This window comes from Salmo salar, chromosome 17 (genome assembly GCF_965601325.2).
Source record: "Salmo salar chromosome 17, fSalSal1, whole genome shotgun sequence".
Classification (NCBI taxonomy): Eukaryota; Metazoa; Chordata; class Actinopteri; order Salmoniformes; family Salmonidae; genus Salmo; species Salmo salar.
Window position 1 is genome coordinate 68453766 of NC_138307.1, and position 7557 is coordinate 68461322.

At 44.8% G+C, this 7557-nt stretch overlaps 1 long non-coding RNA gene across 1 annotated transcript; it reads right to left on the bottom strand.

The window, feature by feature from the left end:
• Window positions 1-1623: 1623 nt before the first annotated feature.
• Window positions 1624-5764, bottom strand: LOC106609606 (uncharacterized). The gene is made up of 3 exons (XR_001329717.3): window positions 4710-5764; window positions 4510-4609; window positions 1624-3947 (listed from the first exon to the last, which is right to left on the bottom strand). It is a non-coding gene; the product is annotated as an uncharacterized LOC106609606 (long non-coding RNA).
• Window positions 5765-7557: the final 1793 nt, after the last annotated feature.

Below are 7557 nucleotides of genomic sequence, written 5' to 3' on the forward strand. Positions count from 1 at the left end.
AACCTATCGGTTATTGGCCCAACGCACTTAACCACAAGGCTACCTGCAGCATTTCCAACTTTTCCTTTTTATTCTAAATGTTATCCCAGCCGCGACTTTTTTCTCCCATCAATTTCCCTCAAATCCTCCTTTACTTACACATACTATTTGGAATATTCCCTCCATTTTTCCATAATAATGGATTCTAATGAAACACCAAATTGCAGTCCATTCTTCCTCAAACATTTTTTTATCCATTCCCAAGGCTACATATCCATAATAAATCATCCATAATAACTAACCATAAAGAAACCCAGAGTGTGAGTTCAATGGTTAGCTGGTCTCCCCAGTGTTTGGTTGAAAAGTGACAGTTCTAATTTGGATTTCTCTAAGAACTCCCCCCACCTCTCCTCCCAGTCTCTGCCTGGAGCCGTGGCAGCGGTGGGGGGGTTGATACTCCATCTGATCTCCCTGTGTGGGGTAGATTCCCTCCAGGGACAGGCCTCTGTGGGTCCTTCGTCTCTCTAAGTGTGTGTTTAGAACCAGAAGCAGGCTTCATCCATTGGGAAGCCAGACGGCAGCACAGAGGGACCACGTTTCACACTCTGTGACCACCTCGAAAAACATTTACGAGTGAATGGTAGCACTGATGAGCGTGTACTCGGAGGGGAGGTGTGTGTGTGTGTGTGGGTGTGCGTTCCTGCATGCGTGCGTATGCGTGTACATGGATGTGTGTATCTGACTGGCAAAGACACTACTGATAGTGATTTGTTTGTACAGAGGAGGTAGATACGGCAGGTACAATAGATCCTCTGTAACATTGCCTAGCCACACGGTGGTTTTGTGTAACTGTCAGTCAACTTCATCAGCTGGGGCTCGGGGGAGGGAACTGTTGACATAGAAACACACTTTTCATTAAGACATCCTATTGGCTCTTTTTGACTCCCGGAATTCTTTAATTAATTGATAATGCCAGAGAAGCCGTGGTTTGGAGGATATATTGGCATGTAGGTTGTTATTGACCGGCAAACCATGCTCATATATCCTCCAAACCATGGCTTTGAGGCCATTATCACTTTATATTTTAATGAATTTATTCATACCATTTTATCCTTTCACAAGGATATCGTCCCAAGGTTGCTACCCAAGCCAACTGGATGTCCGTTATATTGGCATCGTTGCCAGCCAAGCCGACTGGTCGTTCGTTTAATTGGCAGCCATGTTCCTATGCCAAACAACAATGGTCGCTATGCAGGCTCTTCTCCCTTTCTAGCTAGCGAACTACACAGCTAACAATCACTTCAAACGGAAGCTGGAAAGACCGCAAACAAGCTGCATTTCATTTAGTTTGCTGTTCATTCTCTATGATATGGCTCCCAAACTTTCTACACTCAGGGCCCCCTTCCAGGATTGGGGAACATTCCACATCCCAAACGCGTGCGCATTCCACTTCTATTCTATGAGCACAAGCATTGTTCATGACAAACTGTTGCAGGTTTAAAGCTTATTTCCTGTGATTCTACATATTTTGTCATGGGGTGTAGTAGTTTTAGAGCACATTTTTTGCAATTCTATTCATTTTGCCATGTCTAGTGTTTATTCATGTGATATTTGAGCGACTCAAATATTATAACAAAATCTATGGGCTAAAAAAACACGCTTTATTAAAAATTATTAAAAAGTAATTTTTCAGTTACAGGTTTAAAACCAATTAGGGTATCACCGCCTGGTCACCGCCTGGTACGGCAACTGCACCGCCGGCAACCGCAGGGCTCTCCAAGAGGTGTTGCAGTCTGCCCAACGCATCACTGGGGGCACACTGCCTGCCCTCCAGGACACCTACAGCACCCGATGTCACAGGAAGGCCAAGAAGATCATCGAGGACATCAACCACCCGAGCCACGGCCTGTTCACCCCGTTACCATCCAGAAGGCGAGGTCAGTACAGCTGCATCAAAGCTGGGACCGAGAGACTGAAAAACAGCTTCTATCTCAAGGCCATCAGACTGTTAAACAGCCATCACTAGATGGCTACCACCCGGTTACTCAACTCTGCACCTTAGAGGCTGCTGCCCAATATACATAGACATGGAATTACTGGTCACTTTAATAATGGAACACTATAATATTTACCTGCTTTACTCATTTCATATGTAAATACTGTATTTTGTTCTGCTGTATTTTAGTCAATGCCACTCCGACATTGCTCATCATAATATTGATATATTTCTTAATTCCATTCTTTTACTTTTAGATGCCTGTGTTATTGTTGTGAATTGTTAGATACTACTGCACTGTTGGAGCTAGGAACACAACCATTCCGCAATAACATCTGCTAAATATATGTGACCAATACAATCTGATTTGAATACATATGGTGTCTTGAGCACTACTGAGACAGCTAGGATTACAATCACCTCACTGTCACCTTATGAGCAATCATTTACATTGTTACATCATTTCATCATCATAACAACTTTACCTGGCGAAGCACCATCATCCCGAGCATCGGGGAGCACGAGGAGTGGAGCTTGGAGCAAGAACCACAAAATAACAAATAACAGCCTACAACCCTGAACGTAGGGTGAACTACCTTCAGGACGGACGCCACTAGGGGCTAACTTCAACCAGAGATCCGCAGCTCAGTTTGGACCGACAGCTCAGACATTTGTAGTTTGGACCTACAGCTCAGACATTTGTAGTTTGGACCTACAGCTCAGACATTTGTAGTTTGGACCTACAGCTCAGACATTTGTAGTTTGGACCTACAGCTCAGACATTTGTAGTTTGGACCTACAGCTCAGACATTTGTAGTTTGGACCTACAGCTCAGACATTTGTAGTTTGGACCTACAGCTCAGACATTTGTAGTTTGGACCGACAGCTCAGACATTTGTAGTTTGGACCGACAGCTCAGACATTTGTTGTTTGGACCGACAGCTCAGACGTTTCTAGTTTGGACCGACAGCTCAGACGTTTGTAGTTTGGACAGACAGCTCAGACATTTGTAGTTTGGACCGACAGCTCAGACGTTTGTAGTTTGTAGTTTGTTCCATCGACTCTCTACACCGTTCATGTTTATCTATCTGGCAACAAGGCAGTTAGCCTTCATTTCACTTTTTAATCACCATGCACTCATTACCAAATGCAAATGAGAGGAAGACATTATTCTCATCATCTGAGTACTGTAACTACAGGACTGTGTGCTGGTAGGGAGATGGGTTTGGATTGAATTTAATTGGATTGGTGTCTCATTGGCTTCCCATTGGTTAATCTGTGAGAGAGAATGAAGATACATTTTGAATCTTCTTTGAGAAGATTGTACAAGAACTGTACAAGTGAAGAAGCATTTCCTATATTTTCCAATGGAAAAGTACACTTTTAAAACACAGAAAATGCATTTGATCTCTTGCTATAACATAGTGCAGTATAACATAACACTGATAATACAAGTGATAAGGCATTCCTATTATGAGGTAATCAGCCACAGTGTCTGAATCATATGTAATAGTACCAGTAATGTACAGGCTACATTTACCCCCATTTCCCTCCCTCCCCCATTCTATGAAGTGAAGCTACCTGATTCCATACAACAGCAGGAGGATATAGAGCCCCACAGGGTATCTGTCATTACATGCAGTTCTATCCCCTTCCCACAGACACACTACGGTGGCTGTGTTGCTGCCACACCACCACGACCGCCCCCATGCTGTCAAAGTCGCTCACTTTTGAATGTCCATTTGTGTCCTCCACTCTGCAGTCTTGCTCCATTTCCTGTGCAGCCAGAGTAGACAGAGTCCAGGGAGCTGCTCCATGTATTATTGTCTTTGTCCTCCAGTCCTCTTGATGTTGGACCACCAGAGGTGGGTCAGCCATCTTCCCCCGGACCACCCACTGCTTCTGTTTTGTTCCAACCACTCTGTTAGTGGCCTTTGACCTCCCTCTGCTGCTGGCCTTTGACCTCCCTCTGCTGCTGAGGAGAGGCACACACAGGCAGGCAGGCAGGCATTTACACACGCACACACCAAAGTCATTGACTTTACTGTACTGTGGGTTCATGCACACGCGCACACAAGGACACACTACTATGATAGACACACACACACACCCCATGTGCCATGTCTACTTGCTCCTCTAGCTCTGTACATGATAAGGAAAGAAAAGCCCATAGAAGTATTGATGTTTCTAACCTATTTTCCCTGTAGCTCAGGTTGCCTACTCTGTGCATCCGTAGCTCCTCTTTGGGGGACTCTGGCATGTAAAGCATGAGGATATGTGTAGGGAAGTCTTCTAAAAGAGAGTGAGAGGCTGCATCTGAAATGACCCCCTATTCCCTACACAGTGCACTCCCTTTGACCAGAGACACAAGTAGTGCACTGCACAGGGAAGAAGAGGGTGTATTTTCAGACCTAGTCTGAGACAGAATGAGGACAGGGACTTGAAGCTGAACTGCTTGGCTCTCTGACAGATGTTATTGTCGTTGCAGAGAAATGCCCTCATTCCCGGCGACGGCGCTACGGCGAAGTAATTACCGGAGTGTCAGATCCGCTCCAAAGCAGCGCCAGCACCAGCGCCACTGCTGTGACATTTTCCCTCCCGGGCAAGAACAATACCGAAAGGCATATCCCTTGGCTGGCATAACAGAGAGAAGAAGAGAGAGAATGCATCAAATTAAAACATGACTTATCACTGGGGCTCATTAGGAAAAAAGCGTTGTGAAGAAATGACCTACCTTTTGCATCGTTTAATTGGCTCAACCTGTGTCCTCACCCTTTTGTTTTCCCATAACTTCACGCTGACGCCCCGCGGGCCAATCGAGTGATAGGGGGACGTTACGTAACGCGACAAGAAGCAGACTGTGAGGAATAATGAAGAAATAAGAAAAGCAACAGGGAATGACAACGACCCAACAGGCTCTTTTCTTTCTCTTACTCTGATTGTGTAGAAATGTAGACAGGGATGTAGACAGGGTGACATGCACGTCTCAAATGTCTAAATGTAGCCATTATCCTACAATGATTACCAAACGTCATATCACTGAATAAAGGAAAGGAGGACTGTTTGCCATGCAGCTTTAATTATTGTGGAGCTCATTTAATGTGCTGGGAGCCTACTGCGTTGACGCAGCCACAGAGAGAGAACATTGAGCGAAGAGATCATCTTTACGATAGCAGTTGTTGTTCTCTCTCGCTGTTTCCGTTGGTCATCCATTAACATGAAAGGCAATGCATCAAATCATTTTCTCTACAAAATGTTTGTTGTTTTTTGTGACACAGATTAGGATAATATGACTTGCTTGTGTGTGTGTGTGAGTGTGAGTGTGAGTGTGAGAGTGAGAGTGTGTGTGAGAGTGTGTGTGAGAGTGAGTGTGTGTGTAGTGTGTAGTGTGTGAGAGTGAGTGTGAGAGTGTGTGTGAGAGTGAGAGTATGTGTGAGAGTGTGTGTGAGAGTGTGTGTGTGTGAGAGTGAGAGTGTGTGTGAGAGTGAGAGTGTGTGTGAGAGTGAGAGTGTGTGTGAGAGTGTGTGTGAGAGTGAGAGTGTGTGTGAGAGCGAGAGTGAGAGTGTGTGTGAGAGTGAGTGAGTGTGTGAGAGTGTGTGTGAGAGAGTGTGTGAGAGTGTGTGTGAGAGTGAGAGTGTGAGTGAGAGTGTGTGTGAGAGTGTGTGTGAGAGTGAGAGTGTGTGTGAGAGTGAGTGAGTGTGTGAGAGTGTGTGTGAGAGTGAGTGTGTGAGAGTGTGTGTGAGAGTGTGTGTGAGAGTGTGTGTGAGAGTGAGTGTGTGAGAGTGTGTGTGAGAGTGTGTGTGAGAGTGAGAGTGTGTGTGAGAGTGTGTGTGAGAGTGAGTGTGTGTGAGAGTGTGTGTGAGAGTGTGTGTGAGAGTGAGTGAGTGTGAGTAACACTTATTATTCTGGAGTTTGTTGTTGCCAATCTACGGTAAACCAACAGTGCTACAGAGGTCTGGGGCATCTGCTGTTATCAAAACTGTGGGGGTGGTGTCAATTATAAGCATATGATTTGTCAATACGCACCCACACATGCACGCACACACGTACACACACACATCCTCTGGCCTTGGGCCTTCAGCGCAAAATGAGTGTGTGTGTGGGTGGTTGGGTGTGGGTATTGGTGCGTGCGCGCATTTGTTTGTGTGTGTGTGTGTGTGTGTGTGTGTGTGTGTGTGTGTGTGTGTGTGTGTGTGTGTGTGTGTGTGTGTGTGTGTGTGTGTGTGTGTGTGTGTGTGTGTGTGTGTGTGTGTTTGTGTGTGTGTGTGTGTGTGTGCGTGTGTGTGTTTGCACATATGCGTGCATGTGTGTCTGTCACCAGACCATTTGTTTACTGTGTGTGTGTGTGGTGTTGACAAGGGCTTCCAGACATAGGGCAGGTGTGTAAGCACCGTTCAGAGACACCTGAAACCCCATAAAGGGGGTCGCGTTCATCCTAGCAACAGCCTCGTTGAAGGGTAAGGTGAACTTGTTGGTAAAACATCTGCCTCCGGGCGTTGGTAGTCTTTCAGAAGGTGTACTTAGTCTATCCTTAAAGTGATACTGCGAGACATCTAACTTCCTGCACACTGCAAGCAGAGACATATACATCTGACAAAACAAAACATCAACTGTCAGAATCTGTAGTATCCCATTAACGGTAACACTTAATGTGATGGGAACCTGAGAGCTTCAGTCCACATTCTGAACTCATACACAACACGTTCAGAAGTAGTACCACATCCTGAACTCATACACAACACGTTCAGAAGTAGTGCCACATCCTGAACTCATACACAACACGTTCAGAAGTAGTGCCACATCCTGAACTCATACACAACACGTTCAGAAGTAGTGCCACATCCTGAACTCATACACAACACGTTCAGAAGTAGTACCACATCCTGAACTCATACACAACACGTTCAGAAGTAGTGCCACATCCTGAACTCATACACAACACGTTCAGAAGTAGTACGACATCCTGAACTCATACACAACACGTTCAGAAGTAGTGCCACATCCTGAACTCATACATAACACGTTCAGAAGTAGTACCACATCCTGAACTCATACACAACATGTTCAGAAGTAGTGCCACATCCTGAACTCATACATAACACGTTCAGAAGTAGTACCACATCCTGAACTCATACACAACACGTTCAGAAGTAGTGCCACATCCTGAACTCATACACAACACGTTCATAAGTCGTGACACAAGGTAACAGGTGTATCCCCTTAAGGTAATGTTCATTTCCTGAATATAAATGCATTAAGTATGAATGGTTATGAATGTGTTATGAATGTGTTTTAGGGGTTATAAGTACCCATCTTTAATGAGCTCCTTCACTTGGGGAAACACCCATATAAATAAGTGAATTGATCATTGTATACTTTATCAAAGTTGTTTCTTTTGGCTAGTTAAATCCCTCGTAATAAATATTCCCCCCCAAAAAGACATCTTGTCTTAAATAGAGACACATTTTACTTTTTTATTTAACCTTTATTTAACTAGGCAACGACGGCCTAGGAACCGTGGGTTAACTGCCTTGTTCAGGGGCAGAACGACAGATTTTTACCTTGTCAGCTCAGGGATTCAA